This window comes from Chiloscyllium plagiosum, chromosome 44 (genome assembly GCF_004010195.1).
Source record: "Chiloscyllium plagiosum isolate BGI_BamShark_2017 chromosome 44, ASM401019v2, whole genome shotgun sequence".
In the NCBI taxonomy this organism is placed as follows: Eukaryota; Metazoa; Chordata; class Chondrichthyes; order Orectolobiformes; family Hemiscylliidae; genus Chiloscyllium; species Chiloscyllium plagiosum.
In genome coordinates this window covers 5,913,545-5,938,524 of record NC_057753.1, presented here as the reverse complement: position 1 = coordinate 5,938,524, position 24,980 = coordinate 5,913,545, and the positions used below count along the sequence as shown (strand labels likewise).

At 46.9% G+C, this 24,980-nt stretch overlaps 1 protein-coding gene across 3 annotated transcripts in view; it reads right to left on the bottom strand.

The window, feature by feature from the left end:
- LOC122543750 (gastrula zinc finger protein XlCGF71.1-like) overlaps window positions 1-23,015 on the bottom strand; it is a 25,038-nt gene extending 2,023 nt beyond the window's left edge. Inside the window, exons 1-3 of one of the 3 annotated variants that reach the window (XR_006310129.1) lie at window positions 22,931-23,015; window positions 22,410-22,547; window positions 384-473 (exon numbers count right to left, since the gene is read on the bottom strand). The gene's annotated coding sequence lies outside the window, so the exon portion shown is untranslated. The other 2 variants (XM_043682509.1, XM_043682508.1) reach the window with 2 other exon arrangements.
- Window positions 23,016-24,980: the final 1,965 nt, after the last annotated feature.

Here is a 24,980-nt window from a genome sequence, read left to right as displayed (position 1 = left end):
GCCAACTTTAAGTACATTTAAGTCGTCATTGGACAAGCATATGGACGTACATGGAATAGTGTAGGTTAGATGGGCTTCAGATTGGTATGACAGGTCGGCGCAACATCGAGGGCCGAAGGGCCTGGACTGCGCTGTAATGTTCTATGTTAATTACGTTTTTCAGAATATACATAACAGTCCCAATAAACAAACCCCTTACAGGTGGAAGTTAGCAGGGCAGAAGGAGAGAGAATCTAGCAGCCTGTTTCCACACAGCCCACTGCTGAACTCATAACTCAAGTTCTGAAATGGACTGCTCAGCTAGAGAGCTGACCAAGCCCTCACGACTTATACAGGTTACTTCTTTTACAAAAATCATAAAATGCTTTGGCTTAAAGTCTCACCTCTTTATGTATGAACAAAACGCCCTCTCAATACCCTGCAAACTCCGTACCAAGCCAGTCGGTTTGGAGCCCAGCCTGTTGGTAACCCCTCTGGAAAACAAAAGCCAAGGCCACGGTATCCATGAGAAAAAAGTTATAACTTTTAAAAAAAAAGGACCAGGTTTGGGACAGTATATTAGGAGCAAAAGGATAACCTGGCCAGTGCTTACCCATGGCATTACCAACAGAACATGGCTGACCGTAGATAAAAAGCTTGGAAAATATTTGCTTTGTGTAGCCTTCACACGAGCGATTGTTGCTTTGAGGACCCAAGGTAACAGTTCAGCCTTCAACACTATTATCTCCTTGAGACTGATTACTAAACTTAGTGATCTCGGACAAAGCCCCACTCTCTCCAACTGGATCCTGACCCACAGGCCACAATCAGTGAAGATTGGGGTCAATATTTCATCCTCACTAAAACTCAACACTGGAACCCCCCCCCCCCCCAGGCGTGTGCACTCAGCCCCCTACTGTACTCACTGTATAACCATGACTGCATCACCAAATACCAGACTAATGCCATTTACAAGTTCACTGATGACACTACCATAGTCGGTCGAATCTCAGATGATGAAAAAACAGACTACAGACGGGAGGTGGAAGACCTGGAAAAATGGTGCACTGAGAACAACCTAGCTCTCAATGCCAGCAAAAGCAAGGAACTCATTATTGACTTTAGCGGGAAGTTATGCATGCCCCCCGACACATATTAAACCTCTGTGGTGTTAGAGTAGAGAGTGTCAAGCTCCTGGGAGTGCTCATTTACAACAAGCTTTCTTGGACTCTTCATGTGGATGTACTGGTCACAAAGGCCCAACGTCTCTTCTTCCTCAGGCAGCTGAGGAAATTTGCCGTGACGGTGAATACCCTTGCCAACTTTTATAGGTGCACCATCGAGAGCATTCTGTCTGGATGTATCACTACCTGGTATGGCAACTGTACCATTCAAGATCGGAGACGGTTACAGAGAGTGGTGAACTCGGCCCGGACAATCACAAAGTGCAACAGTTTCTACCCAACTGTTAGAATACTGAATGGACTCTCAAACTCTTAACATTTGTCTGTCCCTGTGTTTTTGTTTTTGCCGCTGTTTCCCTATTATTTACTTATCTGTGCTACTTAACTCTGTGATCTGCCTGTATTGCTCGCAAGACAAAGCTTTTCACTGTGCCTCGGCACACGAGACAATAAATTCAATTCAATTCAATTCAATAACAGCACTGAGACGGAATAGGCAGCTGCAGTTATTTATACACAAGGCGTTTCACACTGGGTTTAATTAGTGAATCCTGTCTCCAATATTAATCGTAGGTTTTAGTTAAGATCTGTCGAATAATCATCGACACAGATTCTGAAGTAGTTATAGATTCACCAACACTGAAGAAAAAACACTGAAGGCACTAGAGGAAACTATTCGAATAAATTATGAGGGAAGACCAGTCTCAAACAGTAAAAGCAGCCCCAATGCACAGAAACTCGCAGACACTGGAATGTGGTTTGAATGAGAACATTGTAGGACACCCCAGGATAAAGATAGGGATATCTAGTTAAAACAAAAACATGATAGAGCTGGGAATGAACATACATGAATACAATTTCCAGCTGCGTCATGCTTTTGTTTTAACTGGATATCCCTATCTTTATCCTGGGGTGTCCTACCATGTCTATTGTATTCAGATGGCACAGTGGCTCAGTGGTTAGCACCGCTCCCTCACAGCGCCAGGGACCAGGATTCAATTCAGGCCTCGGGCGACTGTCTGTGTCGAGTTTGCACATTCTCCCTGTGGCTGCGTGGGTTTCCTCCCACAATCCAAAGAGGTGTAGGAGAGGTGAATTGCCCATGCTAAATTGCCCCTAATGTTAATTACTCCTGACTAATGTACTTATGGGGTGGGGGAATGGGTCTGGGTGGGTTTCCCTTTGCAGGGTTGGTGTGGGCTTGTCGGGCTGAAGGGCCTGCTTCCATACTGTAGGGAATCTAATCTAATTGTAAGAAGCCCCAAAAAGGGAGATCAGAGAGTCTGGGAAAGATCATGAGCCCATGGAGGACCGTCTCCAGCTGTTGGGTAACATGACTAAGTTGAATTGTAAATCTCTGTAACCAATACCATGACTGGTTTGTAAATGCTAAAGGCGGGATGAAACAAGTGTATAAAAAAATGGATGCTTTCCTTTGTTGACTGAAGAGCTGTCTGGATTTTCAGAGGGTTTCTTCCCACTAACCTCTGGAAATGGAGTCCTGGGGGTCAAGCGAAACATTTGGTCATTCCACCCCAACAGTTTGTCACTGCGAGCAGGATGTGGGGAGCAGTACCACAGACAAATAGGCAGTCAGGTTACGTCGGTATTAGATGAGATTACATTCCCTAAGGTGTGGAAACAGGCCCTTCGGCCCAACCAGTCCACACCGACACTCCGAAGAGTAACCCACCCAGACCAAATTCCCTCTGACTAATGCACCTAACACTATGGGCAATTTAGCCTGGCCAATTCACCTAACCAGCATATCTTTGGACTGTGGGAGGGAACTGGAGCACCCGGAGGAAACCCATGCAAACATGGGGAGAATGTGCAAACTCCACACAGACAGACACCAGAGGCTGGAATCGAACCTGGGACCCTAGTGCTGTGAGGCCGCAGTGCTAACCACTGAGCCACCGCGCCCGTACTGTACCTGAAACTGAGTTCATTCATTCTGAAAGAGTGGGGACATCAGGATAGCAAGTGGGGTTGGTCACAATACCCTGTCGGGCCAGCGTGTTAAGACCTCCAGGGCTGAGGAGCACCATGTCCTACAGAGGGGGCTGGGAGGACATTTGGCTCAGGTACTCCTGCAGGAGGACGCAGAAGAGAATCTGATGAGTGTACGAAGGTGTGGTTATTCACCCTGCGATGTGGATGGAATTGATGTGCAGTCTGGTATAGCACAGCAGGCAAGAATCGGACCACAGGTACATATGTAGCGTTCACCATGGTCTGTGTGTGCGTGCACGTTTTTGTTTTGAGTCATGGATCCTTGAGATCTTTCCACTCGCTCCCTTGTAATAATGGCCATGACAGCAGAGGGAGAATTAGATTTTGGTGGGGGGGGGGTTGCCTGAAGCATCCTTCCCCCGATTTCTGGCAGATAGAAATGAGAAGTTGATCGAATGATTAAAGAAAACTGGAATCCCGCAAAGCCACCTAACATGCAAAGAGAGTCACAGGATAAAAAGGGGTAGGAAGATGAGGCCTTAATGTTAGTTTTCGGAGTTCACGTGGAACTAATAAAACATGAAAATCAATCACTAGAGAAGCAGAGAATGATTAAAATAACACTGGCAGGTCCAGCGTCACCAGCCCTCGGAATGTGTTCAGGAGCCTCGCCACCTGAAGGGGAAGCAGAGATGTCACTGACTGGAGTGTACCATTTGGAGGAAACCACAGAGTGTGGCCATGGCCAAGGAAATGGACTCCATTGCCTGCAGGCGCCCGTTGCTCCAGTTAAGTTCAAATACATTCCTCTGAAAGTTTGCAGGTGACACCAAAATTGGAGGTACAGTGGAGTGCGAAGAGGGTTACCTCAGATTACAAAGGGATCTTGAGCAGATGGGCCAATGGGCTGAGGAGTGGCAGATGGAGTTTAATTCAGATAAATGTGAGGTACTGGGTTTTGGGAAAGCAAATCTTAGCAGGACTTCTACACTTAATGGCAAGGTGCCAGGGAGTGTTGCTGAACAAAGAGACCTTGGAGTGCAGGTTCATAGCTCCTTGAAGGTGGAGTCGCAGGTAGATAAGATAGTGAAGGCGGCGTTTGGTATGCTTTACTTTAATGGTCAGAGTATTGAGTACAGGAGTTGGGAGGTCATGTTGCGGCTGTACAGGACATTGGTTAGGCCACTGTTGGAATATTGTACGCAATTCTGGTCTCCTTCCTATCAGAAAGATGTTGTGAAACTTGAAAGGGTTCAGAAAAAATTTACAAGGATATTGCCAGGTTGGAGGATGTGAGATATAGGGAGATGTTGACTAAGCTAAGGCTGTTTTCCCTGGAGCATTGGAGGCCGAGGGGTGATCTTATAGAGGTTTATACAATCATGAGGAGTATGGATAGGATAAATAGACAAAGTCTTTTCCCTGGGGTCGGGGAGTTAAGAACCAGAGGGCATAGGTTTAGGGTGAGAGGGGAAAGATACAAAAGAGACCTAAGAGGGAACTTTTTCACACAGAGGGTGGTACGTGTAGGAATGAGCTGCCAGAGGAAGTGGTGGAGGCTGGTACAATCACAACATTTAAAAGGCATCTGGATGGGTATATGAATAGGAAGGGTTTGGAGGGGTATGGGCCAGGTGCTGGCAGGTGGGACTAGATTGGGTTGGGATATCTGGTCAGCATGGACGCGTTGGACTGAAAGGTCTGTTTCCGTGCTGTACGCTTCTATGACTCTATGTATAAAGATTAGCCCTTCTAATCAATCAGTCAGTCCTGACTATCTACACGCAACACCTGAGACGATCTGGAAAGCTAGGCGACTGGGATAGATAAAACACGGAAAACTGAAGCAGCTGCTGTGGAGGACAGGGAGAGAGGAGGAACCGTAGTCGAAGGTGACAGAGAGAAGAAGTGTTACTGTAATGGAGGCCTACGCCATCGCTGTAGTGAATTTAGCAATAATTGATAACCTGAAACGTATCAACTGTGGCAAATCATGGAATCCCTACAGTGTGGAAACAGACCCTTCGGCTCAACAAGTCCACGCTGACCCTCCGAAGAGTATCCCACCCAAACCCATTCCCCTATCCTATTATTGTACATTTACCCCGACTAATGCACCGAACCTACACATCCCTGAACACACGGGCAATTTGCATGGCCAATCCACCCTAACCTACATATCTTTGGATGGTGGGAGGAAACCAGAGCATCCAGAGTAAACCCACGCAGACACAAGGAGAATGTGCAAACTCCCCACAGACTTTCTGTCCTGAGGTGGAATCGAACCCGGGTCCCTGGTACCGTGAGGCAGCGGTGCTAACCACTGAGCCAGCGCGCTGCCCTTAGGGACATGTACAAGAGGACTGCCGGGAGAGGATTTAGAACAGAAAGGAGGAAGGGGCCCAATGGTGGGACAGATCAAGTTACTGCAGACCTAAGAGTTATGAGCAACCGACGGCAACTGAACATCACTGAGAAGTTCCCAAGAACCAGAGACCACCTCCCCCTCCTCCCCCCACCACGGGTAACAGCAGCCCTCGGTAAAGGAGGCTGATGGTCCCCTGTGGGTAAAGGCAGCAGCTGGGGTGGGCATGCGAGGAGTAGGTGGTGCAGAGCATTAATCGAGGCAGGAATGTCAGCGTGAGACCGACCACACACGAAGCATAAAATTCGGGTACAAGGAGTGGTTGGCACGAAAATCGAAGCATACAAAATCAGACTCAACTATTATTTGGAGCTTCAGGAATTATATTATTATTTTCAGGAATTATGGTATATTTTTTAAGACGGTTTCATGACTGGACACAGTCTAGTGGAAATGAAAACCCAATGCAAAGGGAAAACGTCAATGATACCCAAGAGATACAGGATTTATTGGCAAGATTACCAAATGAAACACAAACAAGAAAAAAAGAGAACAGATTATAGGGTAGGGTGCTGGGTCTAGTGGGATGCTACTTGGAGGGTTGGTGTGGACTTGATGGGCCAAATGGTCCGCTTCCACACTGTAATTGTATGAAAGATAGAGATGGTAAGAATATAACTACAACTCCTGGCTATCCAGGCCAAATTGGTCTACACAGAAGAGTGTCCTCCACGCGGCAAGGAAAATAGGCAAGTCAAGTATCAAGTGACCCCTTCGTTGCTGAGGTTTAATTTCCAGAGCAGAGAAGGAATCAAAGATGAAGGGACCTCAGTGGCTGTGGATTGGGGCTATAATATCCCGAAGGATGAGCAAGGCACTGAAAGGAATGACTGGAGGAGAACACCTGACCAGCAGGAATGACATCAATGAATTTACAAACAGCAGGGCTTTGTATAACATGACCTGCGAACCTGTGAATATGCTCCCAAATATGGAAAGGATGTATTTTAATGCAAGGTTAATGGTATTTCCAGGGAAAGACATTGTCTGTGACCGTGTACGCACCTGTGCATCTGTGTGTGCGCACGCGTACGTGTGCCTGTGTGTAATGTCCGATGGACAGAGCCGCTCGGTGCATGTTGAGGAAGGAACTTGAAGTCATGGGTGGAAGCACCTTTGGGCTCCCCCTAAATGGACGACCATTAATTAACTGTGACTGGGAGATGGCAGCAGTTCATGGATATGACACATGATGTGGGGGCCCAGCACTATCATGGTGTTTCCCTCCCGTCCCTGCCAACTCCAGTCCTACTCCCTCTCCTACAACCGGAGGGAATTAAAGTGTCCAATCCTAACAGAGGGAACAGTCAATGGGTCAGGGTTGTTAAATGGAGGAGAGATATCGTATTCTAATGTAAAACATGAGATCGTATCCATTCGGATTAGTGTTTCCGGGATCCAGGTGCCGGAATAGTGTTCAGATTGGCGAATGAAAACGTTCACGATGTTAACCAATGTAGTATTGTGCAAAGCTGCTGATGCCATGGGAACCACTAAATTCAGAGAACACCACACTTTCATGAGACACAAAAGGGCGACACTGAATGGACATTGTGACGGGAGCTAATCCTGCATTTTCTGTAGGAGAAAGTGAGGGCTGTAGATGCTGGCGATCGGGGTGGAGTGTGTGGGGTGCTGGAAAAGCACAGCAGGTCAGGCAGCATCCGAGAAGCCTGATGAAGGGCTCCTGCCCGAAATGTCCACTCTCCTGCTCCTCGGACGCTGCATGACCTACTGTGTTTTCTGTAGATACATGGGGGGTTGCGGTAAATGAAAATGTACAAAAGCTGAAAGAGATGATGAGAGAATTAATAGTGCGAGCTGAAGAAACTCAAATGGAACAAGTCGGGCTGAGGAAGAAGACAGTAAAGATACAGTTGATGAAGATACTGAGACTATTTTCATTGAGGGGACACCACAAATCTTCAACAAAACCAACTATCCCACACCTATGGACTTTGGATGATAGGCAAGCAAGACAACTTGAATCAAATGTACAGGATTGAGGTACGTCATTGGGTCAATAGCACTCAATTGGCACAATTCATTCAATTTAAGGGGACGTTTGGCAATTGTCCATTAAAAGGACAAACGGAATGGAGTGTATTATTACCCCGTCCAACTCTATTTTGATTTAATCCTTGCCCTCCCCTTCACGGTTTGATCGCTCAGCATTTCCCTCTGAGAAGGGCACTGCTTGTCACTGGCCGCTCAGCTGTTTCCTTTCTTCCTGGTGGTGGAAACGGAATAAAGATTTGTACCCCCGTCGTCTTTCACTGTGTCTCACACTTGCACACGCACAACATGGGTGCTCGGGAAAAAAAAAAAACGACCAGGAGATTTCGAGTCTCAAGACAGAAAGGGCAAACGAGGGTCTACCCAGGGGTCCCGAATTGTAAGGCTGGTAATATCAGAAGTGTCAGGATGGTTCGGACGATGGTTGTAATAAACCCAGGGACAGGACCCTACCCTCATTATCGGGTAGAGAATGTCGGCATTACCTAAGGAAACAACTCTCTTCAATAATATGTTGAAGACACAGATGCAATACACCAAATTAAAACACTGTATGCTCCCATCCAATAGGGGACGACAGAGAGACGTCACCGAGCATCATGAGGAGAAGTTGGCAACAGTTGTCGTGACTGATCAGCAGAGCAAGGAAGGACACCATGGCGAGCCCCAAACATTAGTGATTCCATCCTTCCCCCTCTAACCAAGAAAAAAAAACAGACATTGAGAGAAGTTGGGCAGTTTTGTTGCAGCCTGGAGGGTGTTTGGTCTGCTTGTAAAGATTGCACTGTAATTTGAGGAACCAGTCAGCGGAGCGAGTTGGGATATATGCGATGGAAATATGTTGCTGGAAAAGCGCAGCAGGTCAGGCAGCATCTAGGGAACAGGAGGATCGACGTTTCGGGCATTAGCCCTTCTTCATTCCTGAAGAAGGGCTAATGCCCGAAACGTCGATTCTCCTGTTCCCTAGATGCTGCCTGACCTGCTGCGCTTTTCCAGCAACACATTTCCATCTCTGATCTCCAGCATCTGCAGACCTCACTTTCTCCTCCTGGGATATATGCGGGCTTGTTGAATACTGGGCTTCAGTGAGCAAGGAAGGTTCAGGCAAGGTAAGACTCTTTGTCTGTATTAGTGCACAGGAGCAGAGATGGCAGTCAGGGGCAGGAGTGTGCTCCTCCTGCTTGATGCAGGAGAGATCAGGGAAGGGTCTCATGTCCCTGACGACGATGCATGCAGCAAGGGTGACCGAATGCAGGTCCTCACACACGGTGTTGCTCAGCCAGATACACCGAGGAGCGTGCAGGGGACAGAGTGAGTGATGGACACTAGTTACAGGGAGGTGACCACACTGCAGCTTCAGTAAGGGAGACGGATGACCACCAGGAGAGGCGGGAAGTTAGTGCAGGAGTCTCTTGTGGTTATTGCACCGCTGTAACAGGAATGCCGTTTCGGATAGGGTTGAGGGGGGGTGGAATACTCTCTCAGGGGAGGGTAACAACAGCAGCCAGGCCAGGGCAGTACGGTTGCTCAGTGGTTAGCACTGCTGCCTCACGGCGCCAGGGACCCGGGTTCAATTCCTGCCTCCAGCAACTGTCTGTGTGGAGTTTGCACATTCTCCCAATGTCCACACGGGTTTCCTCCGGGTGCTCCGGTTTCCTCCCACACTCCAAAGATGTGCCGGTTAGGTGGGGATTGGCCATGCTACGTTGCCCGTAGTGTTAGGTGGATTAGTCAGGGGTAAACATGGAGGGGTGGGTTTCTCTTCGGAGGGTCGGTGTGGACTTGTTGGGCCGAAGAGCCTGTTTCCATATTGTAGGGAATTTAATCTAATCTAAACTGGCTCTGCTGGAGAGCAGGGTTGTGTAAGGTCTGAGCGAGTGACCAGTGGTTGGAGATTCCTTAGTTAGGGGCACTCAGGCATTTCTGTTGTCATGTCCGAGACTCCTGTCACCTTCCTGGTGCCAGGGTCAGGGACACCTCTGAGCAGTTGCGTGAAATTCTTAAGGGGGAGGGTGAGCGGCCAGAGGTTGTGGTGCACATTTGTACCAACTACATTGGCAGAAAGAGGGATGGGGTCCTGCAGGGTGATTACAGGGAGTTAGGAGGTCCTGTAGGGAGAGTACAGGGAGTTAGGAAAGAGGCTGAAGAGCAGGACCTCCAGGGTAGTAATCTCTAGGTTACGAGCAGTACCACATGATAGGGAGGCGAGGAATAGAAAGATAGAACAGATGAATGCACGGCGAAGGAGCTGGTGCAAGGGTTCAGGCTGTTTGGATCATTGAGACCTCTTCTGGGGCAGAGGTGACCTGTACAAGAGCGTCAGTTTGGGAGGTTGGGAGTAACAGGTCAGAGTGCGGAGGGATTGAGGGGGAAGGGAGATGCTAAGACCAGTAATTCAGAAAGAAAGGACAGGCAGACTAAGGTACATGAAAACAATGGTACCAACGTGCTGACATGTGGAAACAAGCTATTTGATCCAACAAGTCCACACCGACTCTCCCAAGAGTAACCCAGCCAGACCCATTCCCCCGACCCTATTCCTCTGATTAACTCACCTAACTGACACGATGGACAGTTTAGCACGGCAAATCCACCCTGACCTGCACGTCTTTGGACTGTGGGAGGAAACCGAAGCACCCGGAGGAAACCCACGCAGACACGGGGAGGATGTGCAAACTCCACCCAGAGAGTGACCCGAAGGTGGAATCGATCCCAGGTCCTTGGCACTGTGCAACAGCAGTACTAACCACCGTGCCACCCTCATCACAGGTAGAACAGATGAGCTTAGAGCATGGATTACTACATTGGACGGTAATGTTGTGGCCATTACAGAGACTTGGTTGAGGGAGGGACAGGACTGGCTGCTAACGTTTCGTTGTTTTAGCCGAGATTGAGAGGGAGGTAAAAGAGGTGGAGGAGTTGTATTACTAGTTAGGGAGAATGTCACATCTGCACTCAGAGGTGACGTACTGGAGGGCTCATCCTGTGAAGCAATCTGGGAAGAGCTCAAAAATACGATTGGTGCAGTCACGGTGAGATGGTTATACTATAGGCCCTCAACAGCAGAGAGATTGTGGAACAAATATGTAGGCAAACTACAGAAAGGTGCAATAAAAAGAGTTGTCAAGTGGGTGACTTTAACTTCCCCAATATTGACTGGGGACTCTCACAGAGTAAGTGGCTTAGATGGGGCGGAATTTGTCAGGTGCAAGCAAGAGGGTTTCTCGAAACCGTATGTGGATAGTCCACTCGAGAAGGCACCCACACGGGGCCTTGTATTGACTAATGAGCCTGGCCAGGTGACTGACCTTTCAGTGGGAGAGCATTATGGAAACATTGATCACAACCCCTTAGGTTTCTGTTTAAGACAGCTGTGAACAGGAATAAGTCTGGACCCTGCGGGATGCTACGAAATTGGGGCAGGGCAAATTACATGAGTATTAGGCAGGAGCTGTTATCAGGCAAGTCCACACGTGGGAACTGTTCAGGCAGTGATAGTGAAGTTTGTGTGGAGCATACTAATACGCCAGGGCACTTTGAGTTCATGAAAGTGTGTCAGATCTCTTAAAGAGCATTAAGGGGTGGATAGGACCCCATGGCCTGAGGGTATCTACCCCAGGTGATTGAGAGGGGCATCAGAGGAGATTGCTGGGTCCTTGACCAACACCTTTGGATCCTCGCTAGCCACTGGAGATGTCCTGATGGACTGGCAAGTACCTAATGTTGGGAAGTGTTCAAGAATGGCATTGTCCAGTAAGGTGGAAGTACAAGGATAGCAAGGTAAAGGGGCCTGTGGATAATGAGGATGTTTGGAAATCAGGCAAAAAAGAAGCACATGCATAGTTTCGGAAGCTAAAACCAAGCAGGGACAATGGGGAAATTAAGGAAAGCAGCAAACTAATCAAGCTGGGAATTAGCACAAGGGCCTTGGCAAGTAGGGTTCAACAGAATTGCAAGGCTTCGAGACAGACGTGGAGAATGAGGGGCTGTTTTCCCTGGAATGTCGGAGGCTGAGGGGTGTCCTGACAAATCATGACGGGCATGGATAGGGCAAGTAGACAAGGTCGTTTCCCTGGGGCGGGGGAGTACAGAACTAGAGGGCATAGGTTCAGGGTGAGCGGGGAAAGATATAAAAGAGACCTAAGGGGAAGCCTTTTCACACAGAGGGTGGTACGTGTATGGAATGAGCTGCCAGAGGAAGTGGTGGAGGATGGTACAATTACAACATTTAAGAGGCATTTGGATGGGCACATGAATAGGAAAGGGTTTGGGGGGATATGGGCCAAGTGCTGGCAAATGGGACTAGACGAGGTTAGGATATTTGGTCGGCGTGGACAAGTTGGACCGAAGGGTCTGTTTCCGTGCTGTACATCTCTGTGACTCGAAGAAGATAACTCGGGATAAAGTAGGACCACTCAAGGATAAAGGAGGGCACTTGTGCTTGGAGGCAGAGAATGTATATTGAGATCCTAAATAAATACCTAACAACGGAATTAATCCAGAAAATGGATTTGAAGGATAGTGAATTTTGTGTGGAGCTTACTAATATGCCAGGGCACTTTTGAGTTCATGACAGAAGTGTGTCAGATCTCTTGAAGAGCATTAAGAGGTGGATAGGTCCCCATGGCCTGAGGGTATCTACCCCAGGTTATTGAGGGGGGCATCAGAGGAGATTGCTGGGTCCTTGACCAACACCTTTGTATCCTCACCAGCCACTGGAGACATCCTGGAGGTTTGGCAAGTACCTCTGAGCAGGTTAAGTAATTCAAACTCAGTTCATGATCAGGAACAACAGGGTGTGACTGTAAGTGAGGCAGGTAGGGGGATTCTGAGTTCGGGAGCGGAGGAGCCTCAGCCCTTGACCTTGTCCAACAGGTATGAGATTCTTGCTCCCCGTATGGATGAGGGAAAGGGCTGTGGGGAGGATGAGCCAGCTGACTATGGCACCATGGTGCAGAAGGCCATTCAACAGGGGAGCAAGCAGACAAGTTGTTGTTGTAGGGGATTCTATAATTAGGGGGACAGATAGTATTCCTTTGTGAGCCGGATCGGGAGTCCCTCATGGTGTGTTGCCTGCCCGGTGCCAGGATGTAGGACATCTCCGACCGGCTTGAAAGAATGTTTGAGCAGGAGGGAGAGGATCCAGTTGTGGTCCACGTTGGCATTAATGACATCGGCAAGGCTAGGAAGGAGGATCTGTTTGGGGATTATCAAGCACTAGGACGGAAATTGAAGAGCAGGTCCTCAGGGGTAATAATCTCTGGATTACTGCCCGAGTCACGTGCTAATTGGCATAGGGATAAGAAAATTAGGGAAGTAACAACATGGCTAAGAGATTGGTGTGGGAAAGAGGGATTCCATGTCATGGGTCATTGGCATCAGTTTTGGAACTGGGGCGATCTGTACCAATGGGACGGCCTCCACCTGAACCGATCTGGAACCAGCGTTCTGGTGAAAAGGATCAATAGGGTGGTCACTAGGACTTCAAACTTGTGAGTCAGGGGAAGGGAAAGGGAGAGCAACAGAGAGTATGGAATCAGGTAGAAAGATAAGCAGCAGGTTAGCATGTGTGCAGGGTTTCAGTTCAAGGCAGTCTAGGAGCAAAAAGGAAGGATAACTGAGGACATTCAACTAGAGATGATGGAAAGGATAAGAAAATTAACATTAAGATGCTTCTAAATGCCCGTAGTATTCATAGCAAAGCAGATGAATTAACAGCAGAAATCATCGTGAATGATTATGATGTGGGAGGCATCACAGAGACGTGGTTGCAGGGGGTTCAGGACTGGCAGTTAAACATCCAAGGATTTACAACTTATCGAAAAGACGGGGCAGAGGGGGCGGGGTTGCCTTGTTAGTTAAGAATAAGATTAAATCTATGGCACTGAATGACATAGGGTCAGATGATGTGCGGTCAAGGAACCACAAAGGCAAAAAAAACCCATAATGGGAGTTACGTACAGACCTCCCAGCAGTGGTCAGGACCAGGGACCAGGAAATAGAGAAGGCATGTCAGAAAGGCAAGGTCACGGTGATCATGGGGGACTTCAATATGCAGGTGGACTGGGTGAGTAACGTGGCCGGTGCACCCTAAGAAAGGGAATTCATGGATTACTTACAGGATGGCTTTTTTGGAGCAGCTTGTGATAGAGCCCACAAGGGAGCAGGCTATTCTGGACTTAGTACTATGTAATGAGCCAGACTTTATAAAAGAGCTTTAAAGTAAGGGAACACTTAGGAGGCAGCAGCCATAATATGGCAGAGTTCAGTCTGCAGTTTGAAAGCAAGAAGGCAACGTCAGATGGAATGGTGTTACAGTTAAATGAAGGTAATTACAGGGGTATGAGAGAGGAACTGACGAAAATCGACTGGAAGTAGAGCCGAGCGGGGAAGACAGTAGAGCAACAATGGCAGGAGTTTCTGGGTGTAATTGAGGACACTGTACAGAGGTTCTTCCCAAAGAAAAGAAAGATTATCCGGGGGTGGGATTAGACAGCCATGGCTGACAAAGGAAGTCAGGAAATGTATCACAGAAAAAGAGAGAGCTAATAAAGTGGCCAAGAGCACTGGGAAATCAGAAGATTGGGAAGACCACAAAAACAGAGGATAAGAAAGAGAGAAATAAGGAAGGAGAGGATCAAATATGAAGGTAAGCAAGCCAGTAATATTAGGGATGATAGTAAATGTTTCCTTCAATACATAACAAACAAACGAGAGGTAAAAGTAGGAATTGGGCCGCTCCAAACTGATGTAGGAAGGCTAGTGATGGGAGATAAGGAAATAGCTGAAGAATGTTTGTGTCAGTCTTCACACTGGAAGACATGAGTAATATCCCAACAATTAAGGAGAGTGAAGGGGCAGAGTTGAATATGGTAGCCATAACAAAAGAGAAAGTGCTAGAAAAGCTAAAAGGTCTAAAAATTGATAAATCTCTTGGCCCCGACGGGCTACGTCCGCGAGTTCTGAGGGAGGTATCGGATGAAATAGCGGAGACGTTGGTTGTAATCTTTCAAAAATCTCTGGGGTCCAGAAAAGTCCCAGATGATTGGAAAATCGCTGTTGTAACCTCTTGTTCAAGAAAGGATCAAGACAAAAGATGGAAAATTATAGGCCGATTAGTCCAACTACGGTTGTAGGTAAAATTATAGAATTAAGAATGAGATTTCTAAATTCTTGGAAATGCAGGGTCAGATTAGAACAAGTCAGCATGGATTTAGTAAGGGGAGGTCATGCCTGACAAACCTGTTAGAATTCTTTGAAGAGGTAACAAGTAGGTTAGACCAGGGAAACCCAGTGGATGTTGTTATCTATCTAGACTTTCAAAAGGCCTTTATTACCGTGCCTCACGGGAGGCTGCTGAGTAAGTTGAGGGCCCATGGTGTTCGTGATGAGCTACTGGCATGGATTGAGGATTGGCTGTCTGACAGAAGGCAGAGAGTTGGGATAAAAAGGTTCTTTTCGGAATGGCAGCCGATGACAAGTGGTGTCCCGCAGGGTTCAGTGTTGGGGCCGCAGCTGTTCACATTATATATGAATGGTCTGGATGAAGGGACTGGGGGCATTCTAGCGAAGTTCGCCGATGATACAAAGTTAGGTGGACAGGCAGGTAGTACTGAGGAGGTGGGGAGGCTGCAGAAAGATTTGGACAGTTTAGGAGAGTGGTCCAGGAAATGGCTGATGAAATTCAACGTGAGCAAATGCGAGGTCTTGCACTTTGGAAAAAAAGAACACAGGCCTGGACAACCTTTTAAACAGTGAGAAAAATGAGCAGATATTTCTTCAGCCAGAGAGTGGTGGGCCTGTGGAATTCATTGCCGCGGAGCGCAGTGGAGGCCGCGATGTTGGGTGCCTTCGAGGCAGAGATTGATAAATTCTTGATCTCACAAGGAATTAAGGGCTACGGGGAGAGTGCGGGTAAGTGGAATGCCAATCAGCCACGATTAAATGCCGGAGTGGACAGGATGGCCAAATGAGCTTGCTTCCACTCCTATGTCTTAAGGTCTTATGGTCTCATGTTCTGTTCAAGAAGAGATATTTGAGGAAACTACAGACTGGTGAGATTCACAGTGGTGGTTGGGAAGCTATTGGAGAGAATTCTTAGGGATAGGATTTATGCAGATTTGGAAACGTACGGCCTGATTAGGGACAGTTTGCATGGCTTTGTGCAGGGGTGGTCATGTCTTACTAACTTGACTGAATTTTTCTAGGATGTGATGAAAGTGATTGATGATGTAGAGCAGTGCATGTTGCCTACACGGATTTTAGTAAGGCTTTTGACAAGGTCCCTCATGATAGGCTCATCAGGAAGATTAAAATAAGTTTGATCCACGGTCACTTGGCCACACGGATTCAGAACTGGCCTGCACATGGACAAGAGAAAGTGAGGACTGCAGATGCTGGAGATCAGAGCTGAAAATGTGTTGCTGGAAAAGGGCAGCAGGTCAGGCAGCATCCAGGGAACAGGAGAATCGACGTTTCGGGCATAAGCCTTTCCTGAAGAAGGTCTAGGGATCCATACTGTGTGTGTGTATATATAAATACATAAATGACTTGAAACGTAGATGGATGGATGGATTAATAAGTTTGCAGATGATACAAAGATTGGTGGAGTTGTGGATTATGTCAAAGATGTTCAAAGGAGACAGTGGGATATAGGTCACTTGCAGATATGGGTGGAGAAACTGTACTTTGAGTTTAACCCTTGTAAGCATGGGATGCTGCACTTCATAAGATTGAATGTTAAGGCAAGGTTTACAGTTAATGGCAGGACCCTGAGCATTACAGAGGGATCTTGGGATTCAAATCCATAGCTCCCTGAAAGTGGCCACGCTGGTAGATAGGGTGGGAAAGGAGGCGGATGGCATGCTCACCTTTATTGGTCAGGGAATGGAGTACAAGAGTCAGGAAGTCATATTGCAGTTTTGTAAGACCTTGGTTAGGCCGCAATTAAGAGCATCGCGTTCACTTCTAGTCGCCACATCACAGGAAGGATGTGGAGGCTTTGGAGAAGGTGCAGACGAGGTTTACCAGGATGCTGCCGGGATTAGAGGCCATGAACTATAAGGAGAGGCTGGAAAAACGCAGGCAGTTTTCTCTGGAGTGACGGAGGCAGAAGAGAGACTTGATAGAAGTCTGTAAAATTATGAGATGCATAGATAGGGGTGACAGACAGAATCTTTCCCCTGATGTCTAAAACTAGGGGGCATGCTTTTAAGGTGAGCAGGAGAAAATTGAATGGAGATGTGACGGGCAAGATTTTTTTTAAACACAGTGTGGCAGGAGTGTAGAGCACACTGCCACGGGTAGTGCTGGAGGCAGATACAATGGGGCATTTAAGGGACTTTTAGCTCAGCACATGAAAATTGCAAGGAATGGAGGGATATGGACAGGCAGAAGAGATTAGTTAAATTTGGCATCATGTTCGGCACAATATCGTGGGCCAAAGGAGAAAGTAAAGGCTGCAGATGCTGGAAAAGCACACCAGATCAGGCAGCATCCGAGGAGCAGGAGAATCGCCGTTTCGGGCAAGAGCTGTTCATCAGGAAAGCCGGACCAAGAGCCCATTCCTGCGCAGTACAGTTCTATGTTCTATGATCAGCAAGTTAACAGATGATACACAAATTATCTGGTGTGTCAAATAGTGAGGCAGAAAGCCTTAGACTGTAGGCCGAATAGATAGGCTTGGCAGATGCTGGCAAATTGAATGTAATCCTGAAACCTTCTTTGAAGTCATGGGACCAAGGACAACCCTGGGAACTACAGACCTGTCAGCTTGACGTCAATAACTGAAAAACTGGTGGAGGTTATAGTCGAGAGTGTGGTGCTGAAAAGGCACAGCAGGTCAGGCAGCATGCGAGGAGCAGGAGAACTGAGGTTTCGGACATAAGCCCTTCATTAGGAATCGTCATTTCCGCCTCATTCCTGATGAAGGGCCGGTGGCCCAAAACGTCGATTCTCCTGCTCCTTGGATTTTGCCTGACCTGCTGCGCTTTTCCAGCACCACCCTCGCGACTCTGATCTCCAGCATCTGCAGTCCTCACTTTCTCCTGCCTGATGGAGGTTATAATATACACTTAGAGAATAATAAGCTCATACCTCACAGTCAATGAGGCTTTATCAAGGGCAAGTCACGTCTAACAAACTTAACGGAGTGAATTGAAGCTGCACAGGCATTGAGGAGGGTCGTGCAGTGGATGGCGCTTCTTTGAGATTTTCCAAAAGCATTTAATGTGGTGCTACATGGCAGATTGGTTACCAAATTAGAAAATGTTTGCCATTGATGGGTCCTCGGCAGCATGGGTGAGAAGTTGGCTAAAAGGAAGGAAACAGAGGGTAGATATAGATTGGCACTTCCCAGATTGGAGACGATTTGGAAGTGGTGCTCCCTGGTGTTTGGACCTTTACTTTTTTCTAATTTGTACAAACAATTTGGAGATTAATGTTGAGGGCAAAATCTCTAAATTTGCAGATGCTACTAAGCGAGGGCGAATAGCGAATACTGACGATGACACTGAGTGACTTGAGAGAGACAGTGACAAGTCGGCCAAATGGGGCAGACACCTGGCAAACAACCTTCAATGCTGAGAAATGCGAAGTCATGTTACCTTGTTCGAAGAAAGACAGAGAGACAATACAATACATGTAAAACTTTGAAGGGAGTATAGCAGCAAAGGGACATTTGGGTTAATTAGAGATAGCTCCAGACTGAATTCTTTGAGGCTGTGACAAAACACATGGATGGAGTTAAGAGCAGTGGATAGATTCACAGCGTCACAGAGATGTACAGCACAGAAACAGACCCTTCAGGTCCAACCCGTCCATGCCGACCAGATGTCCCAAACCAATCTAGTCCCACCTACCAGCACCCGGCGCACATCCCTTTAAACCCTTCCTATTCATATATCCATCCAGATGCCTTTTAAATGCTGTATTTGTACCAGCCTCCACCACTTCCTCTGGCAGCTCATTCTATACATGTATTACCCTCTGTGTGAACAAAATACCCTGAGGCCCCTGTTATATCTTTCCCCTCTCACCCTAAACCTATGCCCTCTAGTTCTGGACTCCCCATCCCAGGCAAAAGATCTGGTCTATTTACCCTATCCAAGCTCATGATTTTATGAACCTCTACAAGGTCACCCCATAGCTCCGATGCTCCAGGGAAAAAGCCCCAGCCTTTTCAGCTTCTCCCTACACCTCAAATCCTCCAACCCTGGCAACATCCTTATAAATCTTCTCAAAACAAGTTTCACAATGTCCTTGAGTTCCCCACAGTTGGCTCATTCAGGAAGCATGGGATACAGGAAAATTGGCTACCTGGATACAGAATTGGCTGGCCCATACAAGACAGAAGGTGGTAGTAAATGGAGCTCAGTGACCAGTGGTGTTCTGCAGGGATCGGTCCTGGTACCTCTACTCTTTGTGATTTTTATAAATGACTTAGATGTGGATGTGAAAGAGTGGGTTGGTAGGTTTGCTGATGACACGAAGGTTGGTGAAATGGCTCATGTGCATGATTCTCTGAAAGTTTCCAGCCAAGTTGAAAAAGTTATTATGAAGGATTATAGGACTTTTGGGCTTATACTTAAAGGCATAGAGTACAAAAGCAAGGATATGGTGCTTCACCTCTAAAAATCATTGGTTCCACCATTTTTGGAATATTGTATGTCGTTTTAGATTAGATTAGATAACTTACAGTGTGGAAGCAGGCCCTTCGACCCAACAAGTCTACACCGACCCGCCGAAGCACAACCCACCCAGACCCATTCCCCTACATTTACCCCTTCACCTAGCACTACGGGCAATTTAGTATGGCCAATACACCTAACCTGCACATTCTTGGATTGTGGGCGGAAACCGGAACACCCGGAGGAAACCCATGCAGACACGGGGAGAATGTGCAAACTCATTCTGGGAACCTTATTTAAGCATATTCCTGAAGAAGGGCTTATGCCCGAAACGTCGATTCTCCTGTTCCCTGGATGCTGCCTGACCTGCTGCGCTTTTCCAGCAACACATTTTCAGCTCTGATCTCCAGCATCTGCAGACCTCACTTTCTCCTTAAGGATATTCAAGCCCTGGAACAAAATGCAATGGAGATTTCCCAGAATGAAGGATTTTACATGCAAGGAAAAATCAGAGAGACTGGGCTTATTCTTCTTGGAGCTGAGAAAATTAAGAGGTAACTTTTTGATGTATTCAAAATTATGAATAAAGGAGGTCCATTAGTTGGTTTGTCAGTAACTGGTGGGGTCACAATTTCAAGACTGTCAGGAAGGGAGCCATGTGAGAGATAAGGAGAAACTTTCTTCACTCAGACAGTTGGTATGATTTGGAATGAACTGCCTGGGAGAGTGATGGAGGTGGATTCCAAAGGAGATTTCAAAAGACAGCAGGTTACGTATTTGAAAGTGGTGAAATTTTAAGGCTACAGAGACAGGAATGGAGGATGGAACTAGCTGCATAGCTCATTCAAGGGCAGATACAAACATGGGCTGAATGGCGTTTCTCTATGTTGTAAAATCCTATGATTCTATGATACATTTTAAGAGAATTAACAAGACAAGAGAGTACATGATCAACAGACAGACCTTAGAAAGTACAGAGGATCAGAAAGAACTTGGTGGTAAAGTGTACAGATCCTTGAAGGCAGCAGAACAGGTGGATAAGGCGGTTATAAACACTAATGGCATATTTACATTTATTAGGCAAGAAGCTGTATAATACATCAGTTAAGCCACAGCTGGGAGTTGCAGTTCTGGTTGACACACAACAGAAAGGATTCAAATGCATTAGAGGGGGAACAGATTGCAATGGGAGGGGTATGGAGGAGATTCATCAGGATGTTGTCTAGGATGAAGTATTTCAGCTATGAAGGGAGACCACACAAATTATATATTTTTCATAGGCCAGAGAAAGCTTCTGGGGATGGTGAGGATGGGGAAACACAATGGATGTGTAAAGATTATGAGGGGCAGAGTTAGGAAGCAATGTTATCCCTTTGTAGAGGGATCAATAGCAGAGGGAATAGAATCGCTGTAAACAGCAGAAAACTTAAAGGGCAGTTAAGGAAGAACATTTGCACCCAGAGTGTGGCGAGGTATCTGGAACTCACTGCCTGAAAGTTTGGTGGAGAAACTATGACAATGTTTTAAGTATGCAGATGATCACTTGAAGAACCAAAGCACACAGGGCTTTGCGCCAGCTGTTGGGAAATGGGATGAGGGTAGATAGGTGCTTGAAGATTAGAGCCAACATGATGTGTCAAAGGCATCAATCCTTTGACACATCATGACACACATGATGTGTCAAAGGCACGGTGGCAGTGGGCGGCACGGTGGCACAGTGGTTAGCACTGCTGCCTCACAGCGCCAGAGACCCGGGTTCAATTCCCGCCTCAGGCGACGGACTGTGTGGAGTTTGCACGTTCTCCCTGTGTCTGCGTGGGTTTCCTCCGGGTGCTCCGGTTTCCTCCCACAGTCCAAAGATGTGCAGATCAGGTGAATTGGCCATGCTATAGTGCCCGTAGTGTTAGGTAAGGGGTAAATGTAGGGGTATGGGTGGGTTATGCTTCAGCGGGTCGGTGTGGACTTGTTGGGCTGAAGGGCCTGTTTCCACACTGTAATGTAATCTAATCTAAAATCTAATCAATCCATGCTTTAAAGCTCTATGATTCAATGGGAGAGAAGGCAAGTTAATATTTTGTATCAAAGTTGATTCTTCTTTAGAAAACACAAAAGAAGTGGGGCAAGTGAACATATTCTGAAGGGCACAAATTGAAAGAGCAGGGCTGAGGGCTGATGCAGAAACGGGCACCCCTGCCATCTTTTTGGGGGGCAACCTGTGGCCGACGCATGCGTGCAAAACCTTTTACAAAGGTGACAGGATATACCGAGAGCAGGTTGAAAACTATTTTGGATCTTGGCTTCAGAAACAGAGGTAATGGGAACAAACGCAGGGAAAAGTTTATAAAAGTCTGGTTTGGTCACGACTCAAGTATTGTGTCCATCTCTGCTCACTCCTCAGGAACGAATGTCCTTAGGATAACAGAGCAGAAATTACCAGACGATTCCTGGGAAGAAAAAAGTTTTAGTCACAAGATTTGGTTTGGAAAAACTGGGATTATTCCCCTTCAAGGAAAGTAGTTGGGATAGTTGATAGAGTTGTACAAGATTACAAAATGCTTAAATAAAGTACTTTTTCCCCCTCAGATGGTGAAGACTAACATGAGGGGACAGAGCTTTAAATTGAGGGGTAACAGATTTAGGACAGATATTAGGGGTAGTTTTGTCATTCAGAATAGTTGGGGCGTGGAAACGCCTTCCTGCAACAGTAATAGACTCGCTGACATTAAGGGCATTTAAATGGGCATTGGATATACATATGGATAATAATGGAACAGTGTCAATTAGATGGGCATCAGATTATTTTCACAGGTCAACACAACATCAAGGGCCAAAGAGCCTGTACTGCACTGTAACGTTCTATGTTCTAAAGAAAGCAGGCAAAGTTATTTCCAGAGGGTGATGGCATCGGATTAGAGGAAAGAAACTGATAGATATAAATGGACCAAGCTTTTCTTTTCATGCAGTGACTGATAATATGCAGAATACACTGCCTGTGTGGGTGGTGGAAGTGCAGATGAGTGCAAGATAAAGGAAGTTCGATCAGCACCAAAGGTAAATAAGCTTGCAGGGCTTCCAAGATCAGAGAAGCGAACGAGATAAACTGAATTATTTTTCAGGCAGCCAGTATGGGATCAACCTCCTGAGTATCCAGAGCTGAAGACTCCAGGAGTGGGCCTAAGCAGAATTTCCAATATCCCTGTGCTTTTGCAGTCAAATCCGTACCTGAAATCCTTCCCAGATCTTTATCACTCCACGGTCAGAGGCCAGTGATATCCAAGTCCTTGTGAATAGGGTAACTGTGGCAGATCTCGCTGTGCAGTTTGTTCAGAGCTTGCCGTCTGTGGATGCTGCTCTATTATCCTGTTTAGAAAGTGCGCACAGAGTGTACATGGTCAGCCAGGCACAGGAATTGAGAATAAACAAACATTTCTGAAATTGCAATTCGTGCATAAGTCCTCGCCTTCCAACCTCCCTGACAAAGGGAGTTTCCAAATCGCAACCCACCCCCAGAAATTCAGTAAACGAACCACACTGTGAATTTGCACCGCGTATCACTGCTCGCCTTCCGAACGTCCCCCGGGAGCGCACTGCCCCGAACAAAGATGGCGATCCACATGCGCCGGCCACAGGTTGCCCCGAACAAAGATGGCCGGCGAATGCAACCCCACCCCGAGGCCCTCGGCCGTTTAGCATTTGCAGCAAAGTCGGGACCGGGAGCATGGAAATCGCACGTGGCGGCGTACACCGGATGTTTCTCCGAGCTCCTTCTCAGACTGGTTCCAATTGTCCCCCTTTGCCGTCTTCTCCCACACCCTTCGATCACAACCGCACAGCGCGCTTGCGTAGGACGTTTTCTCCCAACGCCCCCCCACACAAAGCGCGCGGATTAGCCCCGCCTCGCCTTCCGTTCCATTGGCTGCCCCTGACCCAGCCCCGCCCCTGCCTCGGTTCCATTGGCCGAGCCTGGCCAAGCCCCGCCCCTTCCCAATGTGGGTCAGAGAGTTATATCGGGGGGGGGGGGACAAAGCCCTTGGCCCCGCGCGCGGTTTTGCCCCGCCCCTGATTCAGTCCCATTGGCTGGCCCTGGCCCGGGCCCTGGCCGTTGCCCGCCCCCTCTCCTCTCATTGGTCTTTCAGCTCATCGATGAGTCAGAGAGATCAATTAGCGCGGAGAAAGCCCTTTGGCCCATCGTGTCAAGGTTGTTGCTGGAGTTAGAGGGGTCTGCACTGCGGTGCAGGGGTAAAAAGCCCAACACTTCATCATCTCTGCGCTGGTCGCACAGTTGTAAAGCACCCATCTCTCTTCATTTTTCAATTTGCAGGAGCCGGTGTTAGATTGGGGTGGACAAAGTCAAAAATCACACAACACCAGGTTATAGACAAACAGGTTTATTTGGAAGCACTGAGCTTTCGGAGCACTGCTCCTTCATCACGTAGTTGCGGAGCAGGACATAAAACACAGAAGTAAGAGCGAACGATTACACAGATGCAATGATACATTGAACAAACCTAGATTGTTAAGTCTTCCATCTTTTCTATTCAAATCCATTCTAAAAGATCAAAGACTTAACAATTTATGTTCAATGTATCACTATATCACTGTAATCTTGCTATAAATTCTGTGTCTTCTGGTCCTGCTCCACAATCACCTGATGAAGAAGCAGCACTTCGAAAGCTAGCGCTTCCAAATAAACCTGTTGGATCATGTGAGAAACAAAGCTCACTCACTTCAATTATTGCAGTCCGAGACAAAAATCTGAATCAGTAGTGTCCTTTACTTTTACACTTGCAGGTGGGTGTAATGTCTACTGCCGGGCAAGGCAGAGGACAAAAACACACCAAATTCAACACACTCTCGAAATTTATATAATTTGGGTTCCTACATATTTTTCATTATTTCATTGTTTCCCCACCCCCATTTACATCATTCACTTCCCTAAGACTGATCCCACCATCCCTGCTTATCCGGCCTTGTCTGTGATAGAATGCTTATCTCTGGCCTCATAAGGTCGTTTGACGTCATCCCACTGCAGGTCATCGTTAGGCATATTCTTTCCATCTGGGCCTCTCCGGAGGCCACTCTGATCTTTATGACCTCTTTAATTAGGGTTTGTTCCTGTGTCTCTGTACAAGTGGGAAACAGATGTTTTTACCTACTGTTATACAAGCCGAGGTCATCCCCTTACAACTTCTTATCGATTTGCCCATACGTCTACCATTGTTTTGCAATCACGTTTCATGCTAACATACCATTTTTAACTGATACGAAAACAATTATATATTTCCTTTACATAGTTTCCATTCTTGTTGACTCAGCTCTTGGCTAAAACAATTACACATTGATGTGAGCTCATTTACTCTGTATCAGAAATTATAATTGCAGAATTGCAGATCTGCAGAAGAAACATTAATTTACCTATATCCCACAGATCATATCCTGGTGTTGCGTGATTTTTTAACTTTGTCCATTTCTCATATCCTTTGATTCAAGTTTTACCGTGGCATCTTTCGCCGCTCCCTTTATGGACTTTTAGCTTTGTAAGGACTGCAACATTCATGTTGTAAATTTATCGACACACTCATTATGGGGGTGATGATGTCCTGCTTATTCACAATACAGTCTTATTCACAGACCTGCAAGGATAGCTATGCATAAAGAAAAAGAAGCAAAGACATTATCCATTTAATGGCAATTTACCATTTGAAGTGATTGATGGATATCAGTTTTTGTCTGCTCATGTTGATCAGGTTTAGTCCTAAAGTCCAGAGCTGCAGTTAGCAGTCTAGAATTACT